The sequence below is a fragment of the Bubalus kerabau genome, chromosome 1, assembly GCF_029407905.1.
Source record: "Bubalus kerabau isolate K-KA32 ecotype Philippines breed swamp buffalo chromosome 1, PCC_UOA_SB_1v2, whole genome shotgun sequence".
Classification (NCBI taxonomy): Eukaryota; Metazoa; Chordata; class Mammalia; order Artiodactyla; family Bovidae; genus Bubalus; species Bubalus kerabau.
The window spans coordinates 128,807,937-128,833,122 of record NC_073624.1 but is presented as its reverse complement, the minus strand read 5'-3'; the positions used below and the strand labels follow the sequence as shown (position 1 = coordinate 128,833,122).

Below are 25,186 nucleotides of genomic sequence, written 5' to 3'. Positions count from 1 at the left end.
GAAGGAAATGGCAACCCACTCCAGTATTCTTGCCTGGAGAATCCCAGGGACAGTGGAGCCTGGTGGGCTGCTGTCTATGGGGTCGCACAGAGTCGGACATGACTGAAGCGACTTAGCAGTAGCAGCAGTGGACCATTTGCATGTCTCCTTTGGTGAAATGCCTATTTAAGCCCTTAGCCCTTTTTAAAATCAGTTTATTAGATTTTTACTGTTGAATTGTGAGAGTCACTTATTTTTCTAGATATTAACCCCGATCAGATATGTAATTTACAAATATTTTCTACTATTCCTTAGGTTGTCTTTTCATTCTGTTAATTGCTTTCTTTGCTGTGCAGAAACTTTTTAGTTCAATGTAATTCCACTTGCTTGTTTTTGTTGCCTGTGCTTTTGGTGTCTTACTCATGAAATCATTGCCAAGACAAACGTTATGAAGTTTTTTTCCCTGTTTTCATCTAGGAGTTTTACAGTTTCAGGTCTTACCTTCACATCTTATCCACTTTGAGTTGACAGTTGAATATGATGTAAGGTTAGGGTTCATTTCAGTCTTTTGCATGTAGCTATCCAGTTTTTCCAAATGGAAACAAGTCTTTGAATCGGTAGAAGTGAATCTTTTCCTAGCTCTGAATCTTAGGACACGCTGTCTCCTTCACTGGTTTTAAACCAGCAAAGATATCTGTTCACGTGCCATCTCCTCCCAGACGGGGAACCCCCTGAGGACAAAGACTGTGTCTTAGTTCCTTTTTTCCTCCAGATATTAGTGCATAATAGACATTTGATAGATACTCTGATGAATAACTGAACATATACATTTTTGTATGAGGGTCTTTAAATAGCAAAGGATAGAAATTTAGGTAAGAAATGTTCGGGGAGCTTCCTGGGTGACTCATTGGTAAAGAACTCGTCTGTCAATGTTAGGTCCCTGGGTCAGGAAGGTCCCCTGGAACAGGAAATGGCAACCCACTCCAGTATTCTCGCCTGGAAAACTCCATGAACAGAGGAGCCTGGTGGCCTACAATCCATGGGGTCACAAAAGAGTCGGACATGACTGAGCACAAAAGAAATATTTAAAAATAGGGACATTGTTAATTTGGCCATATCTGATGTGGATTCTCACTGGACAGCTGAGGGATAACATTAACTCCTAGGTCTTTAATCCCTTTCTCTGAAGCCACTGAATTTGATATGCAAAGAGTTATGTTATGCAACTAGATTTTAGTTATGTAACTAAAGAGTTACATATGTCTCAGAAGCTACTTTTGCCAATTATTTTAAAGATTTTTGAATGGCTTTCTCTTCTAGTATAGTGCTTAACCTTATTTTTTCAAAAGAAGAGCCATAAAATTTAGTACCATTTCCGTAGCTAATGCTAAAGAAAAAAAATTGAATAAATCAAGGAGCATGAGAGTCGTTAGATGAACAACACGCTTTCTTACTTCTCTGGGTATTAGAAAAAAAAAAAAAAACTATTAAAGCTGCCTAAGTAAATTTGTATCCCCTTTAAGAATAAGCCAACCAGACACATGCATATGAAACTGTGTATTTATAGTTCCCTATATGTGTATATATATATTCCTTTTCCCTATATATTTCCATAGAGCCTGCAGTTGTCCCAGCCTTCCAATAACCCCTTTTCCACAATCAGCCTGGCCCATCCTCTCATTCTGCTTTTTGGGGGTTTTTTGGCCATGCCTCTCGGTATGCAAGATCTTAGTTCCCCAAGCAGGGATTGAGCCCTGCTGTGGAAGCTCAGAGTCCTAACCACTGGACCACCAGGGAAATCCCCATTCTGCAACAGATATGTATTAAACATCTCTTATGTGCCTGGCCCTGTTCTCGATATTTGGAATATATCAATGGGGAAAATGTGGAGCTTATCTTCTATTCTTTCTGAATATTTTTCTGTATGCATGACCACAGCATCCTGAGGCTTTTCAACCTGATCTGCCCCTAGAAGCTGAGCACATGTTGGCCTGGTCCAGCCATCTGGGGCATCTGCAGAGCAGGTCAGGTAGAAAATATTCTCTACTGACCATGTGCATCCCTGGATTCTGGTCCAGTTTCTGACCAACTCATGCTAACTTCGAGCAATTTACTGACCTGGGTTGGATTAGATAAGATTTGAATTTTTAACTTGGATTCATGGTTTCTCTGGAATCATACAGGATGTTTTTCTGCAGCTTTTTCCCAGTGGAACAGGGCTAATAAGTGAGGGGAGAATGAAAAGAGTCCAGATTGACTTGATCTGATGCACATTGAAAACATCAAAGGGTTTATGGTGAAAGAGAGTTGAATAGAGCTGATTGGAAGATGATGGGAGTAAGAAGAAAGGTGGAGCAAATTGAGTTGGGTGGACAGCGAATTTGGGGAAATCTAAGAGAGAAGGGAGATTTTGGTTGGCATTACTGTCTGTGTGAGAAATAAAGAGGCAGTCCAGTAGTTGGTTAAAACTCCATGCTTTCATTGCAGAAGGCACAGTCTCAATCCCTGGTCTGGGGACTAAGATTCCACAGGCTGTGCAGCATGGCCCCCAACCCAGCAAAAAAAAAAAAGAAAGAAAGAAAGAAAGGGAAAGAGAGATGGTGAAAGGAGATTCCTAGATGTTTTCTTGAGTAAAATGAAATTTCTTTTAATATTTGGTGAGAAACCAGTGATGAATTGAACTGATTTATAAAATCTTTGTTTTCTCAAAGCTTTTATTCCTCAGGCTGAGATTTTACATCAATTCTGGATCAATATATGTGCATCAGACAGGATTCGTGGTTGAAGGTAACAGACCTCAACTCACACTGATCAAGCAGAAAACGGGTTTAATGAAAGGGTTTGGGATTCTCATGAAACTGCTGGGAAGAGCAGATAACCTGACTTAGGCTAAAATTCCAGGAACATTGGTCACAATTATGCTGCAGGCTTGATGAGAAACCTTTATGACCTCTGCCCCACTGAACGCCAAAGGATGTTACAGTTGTCGTCCATGGTACTACTTCTGACAAAGGTCACAATCTTACAAATAATTCCACCTTTGAAAGCTGATGGTTCTGCCTCTGCACTTACAAAACTCATTGACAGTGTATTATTTCTCTGGCATCCAATAAAGTCTACTAGAAGTAGGTCTGATGGGTGAAGAAGAGGTCTCACACTATACCTTAGCTTTAAGGAAGTAGATGCAAGGTCTGTAAAACTGGATATTCTCCAAACGTAGCTTCTAGGCAGCCTACAAATACCAAGACCCACTAGACTCATTGGGGTTTCCCTGGTGGCTCAGTGGTAAAGAATCTGCCTGCGAGGCAGGAAACCCAGGTTTGATCCTTGGGTTGGGAAGATCCCCTGGAGGAGGGCATAGCAACCCACTCAGTATTCTTGCCAGGAGAATCCCATGGGCAGAGGAGCCTGGCAGGCTACAGTCCACAGTGTTGCAAAGAGTCAGATACAGCCGATGAGCAACTGCTCATTGATCCCTGAAATCCTCTATGGAGAGTGTTACCCTAGACAGATAGTGCTGGCGCTTGCATTAGACTCAGAGCTAGTGAGGATGCTTAACAGCTGTGTCTGGGCTGAGACGGCACCAACCCCAAGCAATCTGTGACGGCAATTCCCTGGTGGCACAGTGCAAAGAGTCAGACATGACTGAGCAACAAACCAACAACTATATAACAGGGGAAAGGGCAGCTCTTCTCAGTTTGGCCACTGACCTCTAAGCTTAGACCTGAGGTGAGGTTTTAGGAAGTGAGAATGAAGCAGAAGGAAAGAAGGCTCCAGGTGGAGGTCTGGGCTCTGTGAGGCAGTAACAGCCTCCGCTCAGAACTCACCTCCCCCATTGAGAACAGCCTCCTGACCACACTGAGACTCCATCCCTGGGTGCCTTTGACCTTGATGCACATCCCTAGAACTACAGAAATGATTTTCCTCATGGTACTGAGACGGGCACCTGCTATTCTTTGATAAGTTTTTTCTCATCACTAAAAGAAAAGGGGAAAAAAGCACTTACTCTCCTTGATTTTCTCCCCAACTGTTTTCTTCCCATTTTTGTGTGCCCAAGAAACTCATTTTTGTTTTGCAAAACCCAGTCCCCCAAAATAAAAAACCATTACCAACATCCAAAGCAGTTTTTAAAGGGAAACTTTTTCACAAATAGTTTCTGATGACTTTAGCCAGAATTAATTACCAGCTTCCTCTGTGCCATCTTAGTATTTTTTTTTTTTTTTTAGCCTTTGATTACAGCACATTTCAGCCTTCTGGCACTTACTGCACTGTCTTAGCTCTTCTCACTGTAGCTCAGGTGTCCCAGGCTAGAGAAGCATGGGGGACTGTGTTTACTATCGACATTACTTTGCAACTCATTAACCTCAGGTCAGAATCTAACTCCATTATAAATGGTCAAAGAAGGTGACATGGATTTTAATGGCCATTCCACACGAGGAGTTTCAGATTATATTTAGAAAAAGGTCAGCAGTTTGAGATTAACTGGAGAACTCCCCAAGGAGACTCTTTTGGGAGACCTGGCATTTGTTGGGATAAATAAATTTGGAGTGTGTCTGAAAAGAAAGAGAAGTCTTCGTACCTAAGGTCCTTACTGTCATTGGACTCTGTTCAATGACAAGTGTGAGGAAGGCCAAAATTCTGACTTTCCTGCTAAAGCATCCATGAGAGACCCCTGAGTGCTTTCTCCACTCCAAAGGGTGGATGGGAGCAGGCCACAGATGCACTGAGGTCTCAGAGACCACTCTTTTCCTGTTCTCCAAGCACTCCACACCACTTACCCAGGATTGAAGGGCAGATAGCCCTCCCATCTCATTTCTGCTTTCTTCCAAGATAGGAATTCTTCTTAAGCAATGGGTAAATGAAAGGGCAGGCCACCTGGGCAGCTCCCCACGGGCAAATCAGAGGACATAGAGCATCACTAAGATAAATTTAAACCGCAGTGCTTATTAACTCAGGTCTCTCTGCACAGCTTCTCCTCCAGCTGGTGAAATAGAAGTTGGTCCTTTGTCACTGAACTCTGACAGAGCCTTAGGGAAGAGAAAATTTTAAAACAGCTTTTTCCGATGCTCCCATGACTACTGAGAATTTTGAGATGAACTCGGGACAAATCGGCTTAAGTTTTGTAGTGAGCTGAAACCCTGAAACCAAGTAATGCATGGCTTAGCACTGTTTCGGAGAGGGACTGTCTACACATTCAATCATTGTGTCTCTCCAGAAGTACTCAGATCAGAAGAAATCTGAGAATAGATTTTTTTTAGAAAAATGGAAGAAGACTTGACAGCCATTTTGAGATTGTTGATTCGGTTTGGGGCATTCAGAGAGTGTTGATTAGTAAACTAACATGTTTCTATATATATTAAAAAAAAAAAAATGTGGCCATGCCATGTGACTTGTGGCATGTGACTTGTGGGATGTTAGTTACCCAACCAGAGATGGAACTCGTGCCCCTTGCCACAGAAGTGTGGAGTCCTCACCACTGGACCACCAGACAATTCCCTAAAAGTTTTACTAATGAAAAATGAGTTTCTTTTTGTTCCCCATTCATGAACATTGAAGATAACTTTTACAAATGTCAGGCTCCAAATTTCACAGTCTGGCTGGGGTCTCAGCACACCTCCACCCCCTAATCCACACAGCCAGGGCCATTCACGTGTGCAAGTGAGAGACGCCCCCTCTGGCAGAGCTGCAGAACCCAACTCCATCCTGCCAGGCCTTTCCTGTCCCTCATAACGCCCGCGGGCTTGCCTGTCTGACGCCCACAGACCCCTCACCTCTGTCCAGCGTGGCCCTTGGAGACTTGGTCATCCCACCTCAGAGCCCCTCCTTGTCTGCTGTTACTCACCTGTGTCCATGTCCTCCTGCCTTTGCCTATCCCAGCTTTTTGAGGACAGGGAGGCTTTATTACTTTTCTATATTCTCCCCAAGAGCTAGCACACTACCAAAAACAGGGTAGACATGTGTCTTTTGAATGAAAAAAATAAGCAGATGAATTAGCGGCATAGGTTTCGACCTCTGCCTGCGGACACTTGTAGCTTCTGCCAAACCCTCCTACATCTCAGTGACTTCAGTCCTGCTTCCCAACTACCTACCTGCCTGGCCTTGTCGCTGTCTACACCCTGGATAAACATCGTCTTCAACCGAAGGGAGTGGTGGGCCTCCAGTCATGCCTTCACAGCTGGTGAAGATTTGGATGGGATGGGAATGGGGGTAGGGAAGGGAAGTGGGGACAAGCTCCCAGGGTCCTTGACAGGCTTTTTTGGCATTGCTTCCTCTGCTTCTAATGCATTTTCCATCTCCTCCCATTACCTCTCTGCTTCTTTCCGAACCACCACCAAAAAAAAACCCCAATAGTATTGTTCTTCATAGCTTTTATCAAGTGACAACTCTTTCATGAAGATTCCCTGATCCCCCAGACAAACTTAGGACTAACCTCATTCCTTAGCCACCTAAGTATCTTTTCTGAACTTTCCAGCTCTGATCTCAGGGCCTGAATTGTCTGTGTTCATGTCTCAGCTCCACAGCAAGCTCACGGCCTTCCTACAAATGGGTATTTTTTTTTATCTTTTTCTTCCCATAAGTGCCCAGCACAGTTGATATTCAATAAATATTTCTTGGATTTAATTTAGATTTAGATTTCAATTTAGATTCAGCTAAACCTTCCAGATTGACTATTTTAAGGGACAACCCTTGACTGGACACTGATGTGTTGTTGAAACCCATTTTGATTTGTATACCATGAGTGCTGCTACCCCACTGTTGGGTTATTCATGCTCTAGTTACACCGTCTATCAACTAGCTTCTAGTTACCCCATCTATCAAGTTTCAAAGAATCTTAAGTATTTTAATGACTTTGCACATTGCATTAGACTTACAAGTGAAATGACTTCTTCCTTTCAAATGCCGAAATGGGTACCTGGCAGCATCAGGAACCCAGGACCCCTGAGTGAACTTCCCAAGCCCTCCCCCCTCCCACCTCCTCTAACAACTGCAGCTCAGGAGGAGTAATAATATCCTCCACTTAGATAGCACCTTGCCCCATCCGCTTTTCACTGAGTTTCATAAACACTAATTAATGCAGTTTAGACGTTAGTCTCAACTGTTTACCCTGGCTCTCAATTAATTACCTAATTGCCAAGCTAGGAAGACATGGCTTGCATATAATTTTATCAGCATGTGCACGCACATGGGTGACTCAGATTCACGGAGCTGCCCTTTAGTGAAGCAGGAGATACACACACGCTGTGGCAACAGAAACAATGGAAGGGCCAGCCTAGCCTCTCAGGGCCTTGGAAGGCAGGTGCTGTTTATTATAAACTCCCCACTTCACAGTGGGCTGAATGAGTCACCCCGAGGCCAGACAGCTTTTCCAAGGTGTGAGGAAACCTGGCTCTAACTTTGTTTAAAAACTTGTGTTTGTGCAAATGTGCTTGAAAGCTTTCAGAGGAAAGGGCTTGTCCTCTTAAAACAACCTGTTTTAACAGAAAACAAACAGTCCGTTCCGTTCCCTGTGTGGCTGGACAGTGTCCATGGAGCATTCATAAAGGAGGGGGAGTGAGGGGTGCTAGCTGAGACACCTTAGTCTCAGGGGAGCTGAGACTCCATGGGGTCTGAGGATGGTGTGGGTGGGGGATGTTGGGAGGGAGGGGACTTGGAGGATGCCCTTCTGCTCTGCCTGGGACAGAATGTCAACCAGAGTGCCCAATGGGCTCCAGAACTCATTAGCCAGACCAGAAGGCAAGGCTCTGCCTGAGAACTCTTTTATTTTATTTGCTTATTTTTGGCTGGGCTGGGTCTTCGTTGCTGCCTGGGCTTTCTCTGGTTGCAGGCTTCTCATTGTGGTGGCTTTTCTTGCTGTGGATCATGGGCTCTAGAACTTGGAGGCTTCATTTTTTGTGGCTTAGTTGCTCCACGGCATGTGGGATCTTCTTGGACCAGAGGTAGAACCCATGTCCCCTGCATTGGCAGGCAGATTCTTAACCACTGGCCCACCGGGGAAGTCCCCTGAAGAGACTTTTAAAGTGGGGCTGTGCTGAGTGTGTGGGGCAGAGCAGAAGGCTCTGGGCAGGTTGACAATGGGAATCGGGGACACTGGAGTGAAAATCAGGGGTGAGGGCGTGGTGACTTTAAATCTTAGCCCTGCATCTGTGTTCTTTTACCATGTGTATTTCATTCATAGTACCAGCGATGACATCAAGCTGATTTTAATATTAATATATTTCACATTGAGCATTTCAGTGCTAACCATTATGAGAAACAAATTATAGATATAAATATAGATGTATATATAAATATAGATATAAACCGAGAGGAGATGATGAGGATTCTATTATCTTACTAAATTCTTGATTATTGTCTCTAGCTCTTGACAGCATTCTGCCTACAGATTTCGTTCGGTTTCATCCTTTTCAGAATCAAGCAGAGAGAGACCTTCTCAGCTCCTCACTCTTCTGGATCTTATTTCTGAACTGATGGGAGGGATGTTGCTATGGTAAGGACATGTTATTTCATAAATGTTGACAAATCATCTCCCTAATACCCTATTGCATCATCTTCTAGGCGATTTTCATAGCTTTGGCGAGCTTGGCTGTGCTTCAGGGTGCCACCTCACAGGCCTGAGTGGGTAGAGACACAGAGGGAGACCGGGCAGGACGCAACTGTGACGGCAGACTCAAGCCAGCTGTGGGCTTGGCCCCTTAGCTGAGAGTCAGTCTAATCTCCGTGCCTGAAGCACGGGCGCTTGGGCCTGCTTACACTGGCAGAGCGTTTAAGGCCGTTCAAGTTAGGGGAGGATCTGGGCAGCACCGGTGGGGTGCATGGCCCTCCATCTCAGGCAGGAAGCACTCTTAGGCTTCTGAGTAAGAAATCTGCCAAGAGCAGGACCTCAGCAGGTGGCCCTGGGTTCAGAGCATAAAACTAAGCTGCCGGAGAGGGGAGGCTGGCCAGAGTTAGGCCAACTATCGAGAGTCTCATCAAACAGGTTACGGGTCTCAGGGAGACTCATTTGAGTCAGAAGCTATGTACACACATGTCCAAGGCTCACCTTCTGGGTCCTGGAGACCAGCTCCCGGGCTCAGAGTCTCAACACACTCACTTCTTCTTTCCTTTCTTTTTTGGCAATGTTACTATTTTTATTTGGAAATTGAAGGTCTTATGGTGCTCTGTGACTCTTCTCTGGTGGCTCAGTTGGTAAAGTATCTGCCTGCTATGCAGGAGACTTGGCTTTGATCCCTGGGTCAGGAAGACCCCCTGGAGAAGAGAATGGCAACCCTGTCCAGTATTCTTGCTGGAGAATTCCATGGACAGAGGATCCTGGCAGGCTACAATCCATGGGTTGCAAAGAGTTGGACATGACTGAGTGATTAACACTTTCACTCTCATGGTGCTCTGTATTTTTTTTTTTTTTTGAAATATAGTTGATTTACAATGTTGTGTTAGTTACACATGTTACATGTTAGTTTCATGTGTACAGCAAAGTGATTCAGTTATACACACACACACATACATACATATATATTCTTTTACAGATTATTTTCCCTTATAGGTTATTATAAGCTATTGAGTAGAGTTCTCTGTGCTGTACAGTAGGTCTGTATTGGTTATCTTTTTTTATATAGTAGTGTGTATGTCAGTCCCAGCTTCCTAATTTATGTGCACCCCCTCCCCACTTTGGTAACCATAAGTGTATTTTCTATGTCTAAATTGGCACATTCACTTCTGATGTCCTGGTCAGAGCTGATGGGGGTGGAGAGGGCTAGTGGAAGCAGAGGCTGGCAGTGACTCACATCAAGCCTAAATTCTCTGCCCTTTCACTTCCTTGAGAATCCAAACAATACTTAACCTTGCGCAAATCTAATTCTCAACTGCATCTTTCTTAAAGGGTTGTTAAACAAAGACAGCTATTAGTGTTTAGTTAAAGTGATGTGATCTTAGTGAAGGGTTATATTTTAATACAAATAGTAATAGTGGTTGAATCAGAGACCACTATTGCTTACCTCTGTGAATTGCACATGAAGAAAACAGATTTGCTGGGTAGATGCATCTGCTAACAGTCCCCACTGGCTGTTCACCTGGGTGACACTCTTCAGAAATGGAATTCACCAAATTAAATGTGTTTAGAGACAGCAAGTTTGAGTGTTGAGCGTGCCCTTCTTGCTTTTCTCTTCATTTATGCTTTGCTTCTCATCTTTCATTCTTTCCCTCTCTCCTTTCCTCCCCTACCCTGCCCTCCCTCCCTTCTTTCCTTCCTTTCTTCCTTCCACTTCCTTTCCTTCTTTCAGAGACTCACATATGCAAAACCAGGCACAATGACTTGCCTAATCAAAGCTGATGGAGGGAGCCATTCCCTAAGTAAGACTAGAAAAGGAACAAAGATATCTGTCTCAGTCTGGGGGGCCAACGTAGGCTGATTCCAGGAGAGCTGAACTGTTCGAAGGTGTAGGATTTAGCCAGGTGGAGAAGAGTGTTCCGAGTAGCAGGCATCACAGATGTGGAGACCCAGCAGCGTGAGAGAGCCGAATGCATTCGAAGACCATCAGGTGTGGGCAAGATCTGGCACAAAACAGTGCGAGGGAGTTGCTCTGGCCATCCAGCCTATGATGTGGGGGATCTTAAATCCAACCCTGACTGAGGCCCCCTCTCTTCCTGCTAGTCTCTGAGTGTTAGCCTCTATGATCAATAATATCTTCTCTGTGTCACATTTACTCATGAACAACACAAGGAAAACGTTCCCAGGATGGAGGACAACTTCTCTCAAGTCCGGAGTTATCCTTATCTGAACAGGGAGCTCTCTGACAAACCTGGTGCATCTTATGGACTTTGGGTATGATCAAGACACAGTGAGTCAGCGGCTTCTTTCCCATGACATGCAGTAACCTGGCCACACACTGCTTTCATGTTGATGAATACTTCCTGCAGGTTGGGGAAGAACAGGCTTGAACTTAAAGAGTACGCTGAGCTCCTAAGGGTCAGGAGTGCCCGGCAGTATTGGCACCTTTAGTCCTGTTGGGTGGTATTCCTGATCTCCAGATGCCAATGGCCCACAAGTGGATAAAGGGAAACCCAAAGGGGAGCACTGAAGTGAACAACCAAATGATGTTGTCTATTATCTCTCTAGACAATAGCCCCCACTCTGTAACTGGGAGTGAGACGTGCTGTGGGCAGGAAGCTATGGATTAAGAGGGAATTGCAAGTAACATTATGATGTGGACAAAGATGTCATCTGTAAAATCTCTGTGCAATTTTCCTTCTTCTCAGGCGTGCCTGAGCTGCTGCTGCAGTGTCTGCTCTTTTGATGTTACCTGGCTCTGAAGATCTTTTCAGTTTCCCATAAGTTACCCTCAAGATGTAACAGAAGCGAGGACCACTGAAAAGAGGAGACTGACATCACTTACAGAAGGTTTTGGAGCAGGGGTTGGAGCTGGAACGTCATAGATGATTCATTAGGAGATACAGGCAGGGACCAGATCTAGAAGACGGATTTCTTCTTCTCTGAAAGATTTTTCTTTCTTTCTTGGTATCATCACAATTTCAGACTGCTTATAACAAGAAAGAGAATTTGGAGTAGGGATGAAGAGGTTCATTTCCGGGATAGCATTCCAAGGACAATGAGAAAAGAGTAGTTACTGGGATTCATTAAGGTATAATCCCCTCAACATTAATGGCCTGTTACTTTGGCCTAATATTTCTTCAGATTATTATGTTAACTTTCTTTTCAAAAAGAAAAACCAAAAAACAAAACTACAGGTTTGGGTTTACTACTCCAATATTTGGAGAAGGCTATGGCACCCCACTCCAGTACTTTTGCCTAGAAAATCCCATGGGCGGAGGAGCCCGGTAGGCTGCAGTCCATGGGGTCACTAAGAGTCGGACACGACTGAGTGACTTTACTTTCACTTTTCACTTTCATGCTTTGGAGAAGGAAATGGCAACCCACTCCAGTGTTCTTGCCTGGAGAATCCCAGGGACGGGGAAGCCTGTTGGGCTGTCGTCTATGGGGTCTCAGAGAGTTGGACACGACTGAAGCAACTTAGCAGCAGCAGCAGCAACTCCAATATTTTATTTGAGGAACAAGAAGATTTTGAGAATAATTAGTCTTCCATCAGCCATCTTTGCATTTTCTATAAATTTTCAGAGAAATATGAAAAGAACAATACAAGATAATGCCACTTTTCATGACTTTTTGTCATCTTTTGGCTCTGATACCAGGAAAAGAGTGTTTATTTTTAAGCTAGTATAGATCAAAATTTTAATGGCATTGCAAATGTCAGGGTTGGCAAGAACAGATTTCTGTTACCAGTGGCAGAAAACAAGGCTAAGTTCAACTCCTTTCTGTTTCATTTCCTTTTTAATGATATGGAAGCCTTCCATGGTGGCTCAGATGGTAATAAATACACCTGTGATGCAGGAGACTCGGGTTCGATCCCTGGGTCCAGAAAATCCCCTGGAGAAGAGAATGACTACTCATTCCAGTATTCTTGCCTGGAGAATCCCATGGACAGAGGAGCCTGGCAAGCTGCAGTTCATGGGGTCATGAAGAGTCAGACATGACTGAGCAACTAATACTAATGATATGAAATCACTCTCAGATTAACTGGACACATAGCCTCTGTCACAGAGAAATGGAAACAATATCTTCCCATCTGCCCATGGAACTTCAGAAATGTGTCTCAGGAGGCTCCAAGGAGCTAGGGGTCTTTATGTCTTGGAGCAGAAATAATTTGGTGAGAGGCAAACTGATAGATAAAAAGTGATTTATTAGAATAGGACGCTTGTGAGGCTTACATGCAGGTGGGTGAGAGGGTTCTGCACCCAGAAAACTTAGTGGACTAGAGTCTTACAGTCAAAGGAGAAGTGGAGACGGGAAGAAGACCACCTTCTTCCTAGTTCTTGAGTAGATGTCAAGCTTCCATCATGAGCTCCCCCTCCACGTTGGGCAGGGGAGTTTTCTTGTCCCTATGTGGTCAAGCCAGGAGTTCTCAGAGCACAATGGAAATAAGCAAAAATGTGGTGGTAACATGAGAAGGAAATGATAACCCACTCCAGTGTTCTTGCCTGGAGAATCTCAGGGACAGGGGAGCCTGGTGGGCTGCCGTCTATGGGGTCGCACAGAGTTGGACACGACTGAAGCAATGCAGCAGCAGCAACATGAGAAAAATGGTAAATCATCTCAGGTTTCAGCATAATGTCCTTCCCTTATTTTTTTGCTTTTAGTGTGCCCAGAGAGCACGCCTTAGGAATCATTAACTTGCTGAGCTCACTGGGCAGGATGTGAGTCTTATTCCACCATTGTTTTATTGTTTGGGGGCATGTCATATGCTTCTATTGCATGGCTTTGTTGCTAAGCAAGCCTGCTTGGTTTCGTGATTAAGCAAACCTGCTTTCTTGAGTGATCATTAACTTATGAGGGTCTCCCATACTTTTTTCTCCGCTTACCATCCCCCAGTGGGATTAACTATTTAATTACCTACTTTGTCTTTTTACTCTGTCTGTATCACTCAGGTTAACCAAGAGCAGAAGACATGAGATTCTGGTAACTAACTTTTTCATAAAGCTGGCTTGAAACCAACCATCCTTTAATATAAGCATGATTAAGGAGAGGTTTTGAGAACTGTTACTTTTAATCAACTAACTTCCTGCCACTGTTGTTGGTTGGGTTACCTGGTGGCACATTTTACAGCTAATCGAGGCTGACAGATTCACAACAGACATTTCACAGAAACATTTTTAAAGATTTTTCCCGAGCCCTGGAAGGGACTGATGAGTAAAATCCATTTTGAACATTTTCCAAGACAATGTCATCTGAGCCTTGCTCAGCACCACAGCCCTATAGAGACACAATCAAACTTTTGTTCATTTGCTAAAACAGACTCAAGACTGCTTCCTGAGGAAAACTGTGGCCTTACCTGCAGAAAGTGTAAAGGCATTTGGGCACAGAAAGCCAGAAGCTCAGAATAGATCATAAATATCAGGGTTGCTAAGAAGTTTAGAGCAGTTAGAGTTTTAAGATACATTTCTCAGAGGAAGAGGTTAGTATTCCGTACTAGGTCTAACACCTAGAGAGTTAGTCAGTCACAGGTGGTAATGGGATTCTTGGTGGTAGATGAAACAGCCTGGAGCAGGACAGATTATAAAATTTGTGGGATCCAGTGCAAAACAAAAAGGCAGAGGCCCTTGTTCAAAAATTAGGAATTTTAAGGTGGCAACCCCAGAGTGTCTGTCTAAGGCAGGACTCTTCTGAGTACCAGTAACTGCACAGGTTGAATGCCCATCAAGAGCCTGCAGGGAGGAGATAGAGTGAAATCAAGCCTTAATGATGAGATCCTAGGGGAAATCAACTGTTAAAGAGAAGAGACAGACATTGAGACAGGGAGGTCAAGGAGGTAGAAAAAGAGGCGAGGACAAATAGATTCTCAGAAGCCAAGGGAAGTCATACAGAAACCACATGAACCTTCTTCCTTGTCCTTGTACTTCCAGCATGCTGGCAGAAAACATATATCCAATTGCTGTGGGATGTAGTCACCTGTCTAATGTTCTAATGCTATAAGGATTCAAAAGCACCCTTGGCATTTTGCAGATAAGAGGTCATCATTGACCCGATTAATAAAATTGAAACAGCCAGATGCCAGATTCTCCTGAGAATGGACAGGGAGGTGAAATAGTGGAGGCAACTCCAAGGACTGTCTGCTGAGCAAGAGGAGAGGATTGAAACGATGGCAGTACTTCCCTGGTGTTTCAGATAGTAAAGAATTTACCTACAATGCTGGAGACATGGGTTTGATCCCTGGGTCAGGAAGATCCCTTGGAGAAGGGAATGACAACCCACTTCAGTATTCTTGCCTGGAGAATTCCATGGACAGAGGAGCCTGGTGTGCTACAGGCCATGGGCTCGTGAAGAGTCGGGCACAATGGAGTGACTAACGAACACACCTGTTGGAGATGCTCAGCTATGAGAGGTGGTGGTGATGGTGGTGGTGGTGATATTTTATGTTTTTTGAAAGATGGGAGGCAAACCATTCAATATCACAGTAATCCAAGTCTATGCCCCAACCAGTAACGCTGAAGAAGTTGAAGTTCAACAGTTCTAATAAGACCTTTTAGAACTAATACCCCAAAAGATGTCCATTTCATGATAGGGGACTGGAATGCAAAAGTAGGAAGTCAAGAGACACCTGGAGTAACAGTCAAATTTGGCCTTGAAGTACAAAATGAAGTCAGGCACAGGCTAAGAGTTTCGTGAAGAGAACACACTGGTCATAGCAAGCACCTCTTCCAACAACACAAGAGAAGACTCTACACATGGACATCACCAGATGGTCAACACTAAATCAGATTGATTATATTCTTTGCAGGAAAAGATGGAGAAGATCTATACAGTCAGCAAAAACAAGACCAGGAGCTGACTGTGGCTCAGATCATGAACTCCTTACTGCTAAATACAGACTTACATTGAAGAAAGTAGGGAAAACCACTAGACCATTCAGGTATGGCCTAAATCAAACCCCTTATGATTATACAGGGGAGTGACAAATAGATTCAAGAAATTAGATTTGATAGACAGAGTGCCTGAAGAACTATGGACAGAAGTTTGTGACATTGTACAGGAGGCAGTGATCAAGACCATCCCCAAGAAAAAGAAATGCAAAATGGCAAAATGGTTGTCTCAGGAGGCCTTACAAATAGCTGAGAAAAGAAGAGAAGATAAAGACAAAGGAGAATAATATACCCATTTGAATGCAGAGTTCCAAAGAATAGCAGGGAGAGAATAAGACAGCCTTCTTCAATGATCAGTGCATAGAAATAGAGGAAAGACTAGAAAGAGATAGAAATAGAATAAGAAAGACTAGAGATCCCTTCAAGAAAATTAGAGATATCAAGGGAGCATTTCATGCAAAGATGGGCACAATAAAGGACGGAAATGGTATGGACTTAAAAGAAGCAGAAGATGTTAAGAAGAGGTTGCAAGAATACACAGAAGAACTGTACAAAAAAGATCTTCATGAGCGAGATAAGCACAATGGTGTGATCACCACCTAGGGCCAGACATCCTGGAATGTGAAGTCAAGTTGGCTTTAGGAAGCATCACTATGAATAAAGCTAGTGGAGGTGACGGAATTCCAGTTGAGCTATTTCAAATCCCAAAAGATGATGCTGTGAAAGTGCTGCAGTCAATATGCCAGCAAATTTGGTAAACTCAGCAGTGGCCACAAGTCTGAAAAAGGTCAGTTTTCATTGCAATCCCAAAGAAAGGAGATGCCAAAGAATGTTCAAACTACCACACAATTGAACTTATCTCACACACTAGCAAAGTGATGCTCAAAATTCTCCAAGTCAGGCTTCAATAGTACGTGAATTGTGGACTTCCAAAAGTTCAAGCTGGATTTAGAAAAGGGAGAGGAACCAGAGATCAAATTGCCAACATCCGTTGGATCATAGAAAAAGCAAGAAAATTCCAGAGAAACATCTATTTCTGCTTTATTGACGATGCCAAAGCATTTGACTGTGTTCAGTTCAGTTCAGTTCAGTTGCTCAGTCATGTCTGACTCTTTGCAAACCCATGAACTGCAACACGCCAGGCCTGCTGTCCATCACCAACTCCCAGAGTTCACTCAAACTCATATCAATCGAATTGGTAATGCCATCCAGCCATCTCATCCTCTGTTGTCCCCTTCTCCTCCTGCCCCCAATCCCTCCCAGCATCAGGGTCTTTTCCAATGAGTCAACTCTTTGCATGAGGTGGCCAAAGTGTTGGAGTTTCAGCTTTAGCATCAGTCCTTCCAAAGAACACCCAGCACTGATTAAAATGGACTGGTTGGATCTCCTTGCAGTCCAAGGACTCTCAAGAGTCTTCTCCAATACCATAGTTCTAAAGCATCAATTCTTTGGCACTCAGCTTTCTTCACAGTCCAACTCTCACAACCATACATGACCACTGGAAAAACCATAGCCTTGACTAGATGGACCTTTGTTGGCAAAGGAATGCCTCTGCTTTTGAATATGCTATCTAGGTTGGTCATAACTTTCCTTCCAAGGAGTAAGCGTCTTTTAATTTCATGGCTGCAATCACCATCTGTAGTGATTTTGGAGCCCAAAAAAATAAAGTCTGACACTGTTTCCACTGTTTCCCCATCTATTTCCCATGAAGTGATGGGACCAGATGCCATGATCTTAGTTTTCTGAATGTTGAGCTTTAAGACAACTTCTTCACTCTCCTCTTTCACTTTCATCAAGAGGCTTTTTAGTTCCTCTTCACTTTCTGCCATAAGGGTGGTGTCATCTGCATATCTGAGGTGATTGATATTTCTCCCGGCAATCTTGATTTCAGCTTGTGCTTCTTCCAGTCCAGCGTTTCTCATGATGTACTCTGCATATAAGTTAAATAAGCAGGGTGACAATATACAGGCTTGACGTACTCCTTCCCCTATTTGGAACCAGTCTGTTGTTCCATGTCCAGTTCTAACTGTTGCTTCCTGATCTGCATATAGGTTTCTCAAGAGACAGGTCAGGTGGTCTGGTATTCTCATCTCTTTCAGAATTTTCCACAGTTTATTGTGATCCACACAGTCAAAGGAGTTGGCATAGTCAATAAAGCAGAAATAGATGTTTTTCTGGAACTCTCTTGCTTTTTCCATGATCCAGCAGATGTTGGCAATTTGATCTCTGGTTCCTCTGCCTTTTCTAAAACCAGCTTGAACATCTGGAAGTTCATGGTTCACATACTGCTGAAGCCTGGCTTGGAGAATTTTGAGCATTACTTTACTAGTGTGTGAGATGACTGCAATTGTGCAGTAGTTTGAACATTCTTTGGCATTGCCTTTCTTTGGGATTGGAATGAAAACTGACCTTTTCCAGTCCTGTGGCCACTGCTGAGTTTTCCAAATTTGCTGGCATATTGAGTGCAGCACTTTCACAGCATCATCTTTTAGGATTTGAAGTAGCTCAACTAGTATTCCATCACCTCCACTAGCTTTGTTTGTAGTGATGCTTTCTAAGGCCCATTTGGCTTCACATTCCAGGATATCTGGCTCTAGGTGAATGATCACACCATCATGATTATCTGGGTCATGAAGATCTTTTTTGTACACTTCTTCTGTGTATTCTTGCCACCTCTTCTTAATATCTTCTGCTTCTGTTAGGTCCATACCATTTCTGTCCTTTATCTTTGCATGAAATGTTCCCTTGGTATCTCTAATTTCTTGAAGAGATCTCTAGTCTTTCCTATTCTGTTGTTTTCCTCTATTTTTTTGCATTGATCGCTGAGGAAGGCTTTCTTATCTCTCCTTGCTATTCTTTGGAACTCTGCATTCAGATGCTTATATCTTTCTTTTTCTCCTTTGCTTTTTGCTTCTCTTCTTTTCACAGCTATTTGTAAGGCCTCTCAAGACAGCCATTTTGCTTTTTTGCATTTCTTTTCCATGGGGATGGTGCTGATCCCTGTCTCCTTTTCAATGTCATGAAACTCTGTCCATAGTTCATCAGGCACTCTATCTATCAGATCCAGTCCCTTAAATCTATTTCTCACTTCCACTGTATAATCATAAGGAATTTGATTTAGGTCATACATTAAAAGATGCTTACTCCTTGGAAGAAAAGTTATGACCAACCAGATAGCATATTGAAAAGCAGAGACATTACTTTGCCAACAAAGGTCCGTCTAGTCAAGACTATGGTTTTTCCAGTGGTCATGTATGGATGTGAGAGTTGGACTGTGAAGAAAGATGAGTGCCAAAGAATTGATGCTTTTGACCCGTGGTGTTGGAGAAGACTCTTGAGAGTCCTTGGACTGCAAGGAGATCCAACCAGTCCATTCTAATCAGTGCTGGGTGTTCTTTGGAAGGACTGATGCTAAAGCTGAAACTCCAATACTTTGGCCACCTTATGCGAAGAGTTGACTCCTTGGAAAAGACCCTGATGCTGGGAGGGATTGGGGGCAGGAGGAGAGGGGGACAACAGAGGATGAGATGGCTGGATGGCATCACCGATTCGATGGACATGAGTTTGAGTGAACTCTGGGAGATGGTGATGGACAGGGAGGCCTGACGTGCTGCAATTCATGGGGTCGCAAAGAATTGGACACAACTGAGTGACTGAACTGAACTGAATGGTCTAGTGGTTTTCCCTACTTTCTTCAATTTAAGTCTGAATTTGGCAATAAGGAGTCCATGATCTGAGCCACAGTCAATTCCCAGTCTTGTTTTTGCTCACTGTATAGAGCTTCTCCATCTTTGGCTGCAAATAATACAATCAGTCTGATTTCGGTGTTGACCATCTGGTGATGTCCATGTGCAAAGTCTTCTCTTGTGTTGTTGGAAGAGGGTGTTTGCTATGACCAGTGCATTCTCTTGGCAAAACTCTATTAGCCTTTGCCCTGCTTCATTCTATATTCCAAGGCCAAATTTACCTGTTACCCCAGGTGTTTCTTGACTTCCTACTTTTGCATTCCAGTTCCCTATAATGAAAAGGACATTTTTTGGGGTGTTAGTTCTAAAAGATGTTGGAGGTCTTCATAGAACTGTTCAGCTTCTTCAGCATTACAGGTTGGGGCATAGACTTGGATTACTGTGAGGGATATCGAATGGTTTGCCTTGGAAATGAACAGAGATCATTCTGTCGTTTTTGAGATTGCATCCAAGTATTGCATTTCAGACTCTTTTGTTGACCATGATGACTACTCCATTTCTTCTAAGGGATTCCTGCCCACAGTAGTAGATATAATGGTCATCTGAGTTAAATTCACCCATTCCAGTCCATTTTAGTTCACTGATTCCTAGAATGTCGATATTCACCCTTGCCATCTCCTGTTTGACTACTTCCAATTTGCCTTGATTCATGGACCTGACATTCCAGGTTCCTATGCAATATTGTTCTTTACATCATTGGACCTTGCTTCTATCACAAGTCACATCCACAACTGGGTATTGTTTTTGCTTTGGTTTAATCCCTTCATTCTTTCTGGAGTTATTTCTCCACTGATCTCCAGTAGCCTATTAGGCATCTACCAACCTAGGGAGTTCCTCTTTCAGTATCCTATCATTTTGCCTTTTCATAATGTTCATGGGGTTCTCAAGGCAAGAATACTGAAGTGGTTTGCCATTCCCTTCTCCAGTGGACCACATTCTGTCAAACCTCACCATCATGACCCACCCATTTTGGGCAGCCCCACACGGCATGGCTTAGTTTCATTGAGTTAGACAAGACTGTGGTCCTAGTGTGATTAGACTAGTTTTCTGTGATTATGGTTTGCGTGTCTGCCCTCTGATTCCTCTCACAACACCTACTGTCTTACTTGGGTTTCTCTTACCTTGGACGTAGGGGGTATGTCTTCACCACTGCTCCAGCAAAGCGCAGCTGCTGCTCCTTACCTTGGACGAGGGGTATCTCCTCACAGCCGCCCTTCCTGACCTTGAACGTGGAGTAGCTCCTCTCGGCCCTCCTGCGCCCTCACAGCCACCGCTCCTCAGACGTGGGGTAGCTCCTCTCGGCCGTCGCCCCTGACCTTGGGCAAGAGGTAGCTCCCTCAGCCACGCTTCTGTGCAGTCTGTCGCAGCCAGCACGCTTCTGCCGCGTGGTCCGTAGCAGCCGGGCCGATTCTACCGAGCATTGCTGGAATCAAGATTGCCCGGAGAAATATCAATAACCTCAGATACGCATATGACACCACCCTTATGGCAGAAAATGAAGAAAAACTAAAGAACCTCTTGATGAAAGTGAAAGAGGAGAGTGCAAAAAACTGAGATCATGGCATCTGGTCTCATCACTTCATGGCAAATAGATGGGGAAACTATGGAAACAGAGAGAGACTTTATTTTGAGGGCTCCAAAATCACTGCAGATGGTGATTGCAGTCATGAAATTAAAAGATGCTTGCTCCTTGGAAGAAAAGTTATGACCAACCTAGTCAGCATATTAGAAAGCACAGAGACATTACATTTCCAACCAAGGTCCATCTAGTCAAAGCTATGGCTTTTCCAGTTGTCATGTATGGATGTGAGAGTTGACTATAAAGAAAGCTGAGTGCTGAAGAATTGATGCTTTTGAACTGTGGTGTTGGAGAGGATTCTTGAGCATCCCTTGGACTGCAAGGAGATCAAACCATCAATTGTAAAGGAAATCAGTCCTGAATATTCATTGAAAGGACTGATGCTGAAGCTCCAATACTTTGGCCACCTGATGTGAAGAACTGACTCCTTGAAAAGACCCTGATGCTGGGAAAGATTGAAGGCAGGAGGAGAAAGGGATGACAGAGGATGAGATGGCTGGATTGCATCACTGACTCAATGGACATGAGTTTGAGCAAGCTCTGAAAGTTGGTGATGGACAGGGAAGCCTCTCGTGTTGCAGTCCTTGGGGTTGCAAAAATCCAACACGACTGAGCGACTGAACTGAACTGAACTGAACTGAAGATGGGAGAGAATTACACGTTTTCACGCAGAAGAAAAGGAGCCAATGGTACAAAGTAAAAAGTTGGAGAATGAGAGGAGAAAGAAAAATGAAGAGAAGACAGGAAATGACCAAAGCTTAGAGGAGAACACTCCTATGGGTTGAATGGCATAAGATTCTGAGGTCTGGCGAGGCTATTCACTTTGGGAATAAAGGGATAGTGTATTGAGGAAAAATAAAGTAGAAATGGAGGTGGGTATAGATACATTTTCAGGGGGATAGACTTGGAGATGGGAACAGAACATGCTTTTTGCTTCTTTTATCTTCTGTATGAGGTAGGAGACCAGGTCATTTGTGGAGGTTAAATACTGAAATCCTTGCCTGGTAATAAAAAGTTGACTTTGATTTCTATAGTTCCTTACTGCAGACACTTCAAAGTCCTTTAGTAACTGCTACTCTTAAGCAACCTCTTCTGGTATTTTGATAGACCTTTTCATTGTGGTATTAATTTCTTTTCCAACTAATTATTTCTTTATATCAAAGAAAAACTTAGAAACTTGAAATATTTCTCCAAAGTCTTAACCAATATCAGAAAGAGATTTTCTTTCTATAGCATTTTATAGGGTAATCATTTCAGAGCATAGAGAACAGAATCAGAGCACGATGGCTGAAAATATAAGACTACTGGGGAAAACCCTTTGCGATGCTAGTTTTCTTGAAAAAAAAAATATTCTGTTTGAAGTAGAACTCTGGTGGGGGGATTATTCTGTTAATTTTCCTCCCATAAAACAATATTTTCAGTTTCTTTCTGGCAGAAGGACTGTATCTTAGTCCAAATGGCAGCTCAACCGTGACGGTTTAACATGTTAAGTATGCAAAGTAAAAATTGCAGCCTAACAAGGCTACCCTGTCAGCATTTCTTATTGAGTCTTTGTTATTCTTATTATCTGACTGAAGTAACACCTTTTATTGGCTCAGAAATGTTTGTAAGTTTGTTGTTGTTAAGTTGCTAAGTGTTTCTGACTCTTTTGCAACCCCACAGACTATGATCTGCCAGGCTCCTCTGTTCACGGGATTTCCCAGGCAGAATATTGGAGTGGGTTGCCATTTACTTCTCCAGGGAATCTTCTCGACCCAGAGATTGAACCCTCATCTCCTGCCTTGGCAGGCAGGTTCTTTACCACTGAGTCATCAAGGAATGGAGAAGGCAATGGCACCCCACTCCAGTACTCTTGCCTGGAAAATCCCATGGACGGAGGAGCGTGGTAGGCTGCAGTCCATGGGGTCCCTAGGAGTCGGACACGACTGAGCGACTTCACTTTCCCTTTTCACTCTCATGGATTGGAGAAGGAAATGGCAGTGTTCTTGCCATTTCTTGAAGGAACTCCAGTGTTCTTGCCTGGAGAATCCCAGGGAAGGGGGAGCCTGGTGGGCTGCTGTCTATGGGGTCACACAGACTCGGACCCGACTGAAGTGACTTAGCAGCAGCAGCATCAAGGAAGCCCTAATGCTATCACACAGAATAGCATTAGTTACAATCTATAGTCGGACATTGCTCAAAGTGACATGAAACAATTTTGAGCAATACCTGTATCCAGGTTTTCAGAGGAGGAGTAAATGCCTCTTTGCGACTAGAGGGAGATAAACTGAAGTCAGCTCTACCATTGGAGACGCTGATAACATCTGCAGCACTGGGCTTCTTGGGTGGCTTAGCTGGCAAAGAATATTGCCAATGCAGGTGATGCAAGAGACATGGGTTTGATCCCAGAGTTGGGAAGATCCCCTGGAGAAGGAAATGGTAATCCACTCCAATATTCTTGCCTGGAGAATTCCATGGACAGAGGAACCTGGCGAGCTACAGTCCATGGGGTCACAAAGCGTTGGACATGACTGAGCACGCATGCACACACACACAATATCTACCTTGGGTAATATCTATAGAGTGAGCTGAGGGGGATCCTTTTTTTCTGACTTCATTTCTACAACTGTTATGGTAGGTTTCTTTACTCTGGTTTTTACTTTTCGAGATGATGGTGGAATATTAGCTATTACTGTTACAGGGTGTGGCTTATTTACATGACTCCAGCATGTAGCATGGAATCACTATTACTTTGGGTTTGTCCTAAAAGAATTGCCATAAGAATTAGATGACTTTCCAGGGTACCTGAAAAAGTAGGCATTTTCCAGCTTAGGCTGAACAAATACTGCTGATTGTTAAGGAGACAATGTAGTAATGGAATATTGAGTTTAGAATCCATTTTTGTATTTTTTTTTTTTTTTTTTGCATGAAAGTCAGTTTGTGTTCTTATTGGCTTTACTTTAGTGCTTTTAACTCATCCCATTACTTTTGGTCCCTGTGACCTGGACTTAGGAGATAGAGAATTAAATCTGAGACATGGTCCTTTTTAAAGAGTGCTATGATGACCTTGATAAACTGGTTTTCCATAGATTTGTAACATATAAGCCTTGTCTTGGACCATTGTTGTTGCTTTCAAAAACCCTTCTTTTCTCTCTTTCTGTAAGCTTGTATCTAGTTGTGGGTAGATTTCCAAAGTGCTCCTCTTTTTTTTTTTTTTTTTTTTGAGAATGTTTTTGAGAATGCTTTCTTGGAATTACAGAGTTGTTTTCAGCTGTATCTTATGTGTTTGTTTTAATATCTTTACTAATGTTTTAAGCTCTCTTGGTCCTTTGATTCTTCTGGTCAAATCTTTTCTGTTCATAATCTTTTCTTGCCAGTTCACCTCAAATATCTGCAGAAACAGCTTTAATCCTGTCGTTTAGTGTTTTTCTCGTCTGAATCTCCTCTGACGTCTTTCGGTAGATAAAACATTGATAAACTAATATATGACAGCTCCATTCTTTAGCTTCCAGGTTTTCTTATGCACCTTTTTATACTTTGTACTCGGCTCAAAATCTTCTCAGCATCTTTCAATACAGATCTCATATTGGTTATTTTAAGCTTAATGGAATTCTATGGAAGATCAGGGAGCCCTGACATCCGAGATTCTTTCAACTGAAGTACGTCCTTTGTATCTTTTCTCTTTTGGCCAGTGATGAATATCATCAGACTTCTGTGCAGTTGCTTTAGCCGTTCCTTGTTCTTCATAGGTAGAAAATTTTTGAGTGGACAGTGTGTCAAGGCTGTTTCTCCTCTGAGGATTCCATCCGATTTTTAATCTAGTTAGTGAGTTTTTGTCTGAAGATTCACTTATTCTTTTCAGAGAATCATGGTTATTCAAAATTTGTTCCAAGAGTCCTACATTTCCTGTATGACATGACAGCTCCATTATTTTTTTTTTCTTCCATTTTCTCTCTTTGATATTTTATCATCCTTTGAAACAGGTACAGGAGCAAATCTGCAAGTTTCCAGCATATATAACATTCATTCATTCAGCACTCGCAATCCCTTAATTTTGCTATTTTATAGACTTATCACCTTTTAATGTATGTATATATATATATATATATATATAAAACTTGTATATGAGCTTTCCTGGTGGCTCAGATAATAAAGAAACTGACTGCAATGTGGGAGACCTGGATTAGATCCTTGGGTTGGGAAGATCCCCTAGAGAAGGAAATGGGTATCCACTCCAGTATTCTTGCCTGGAGAATCCCATGGACAGGGGAGCCTGGAAAGCTACAGTCCATAGGGTTGCAAAGACTCAAACATGAATGAGCAGTTAACACTTCATTTTATAACTTGAATACAGATTAAGTTCTCTGTCCTCAATATCTGAAGGATTTCTGGTTACCTTAGGTAGCAGTGAATATTTGTTGAATGAATATAAAAAATACAGATGGAATGTTTTCTATTTCAGTGTATCACATCA

At 43.0% G+C, this 25,186-nt stretch overlaps 1 pseudogene; it reads right to left on the bottom strand.

Moving 5' to 3' along the window:
• Positions 1-22,881: 22,881 nt before the first annotated feature.
• Positions 22,882-24,726, bottom strand: LOC129654744 (protein TALPID3-like; annotated as a pseudogene).
• Between the last annotated feature and the right edge of the window lie 460 nt (positions 24,727-25,186).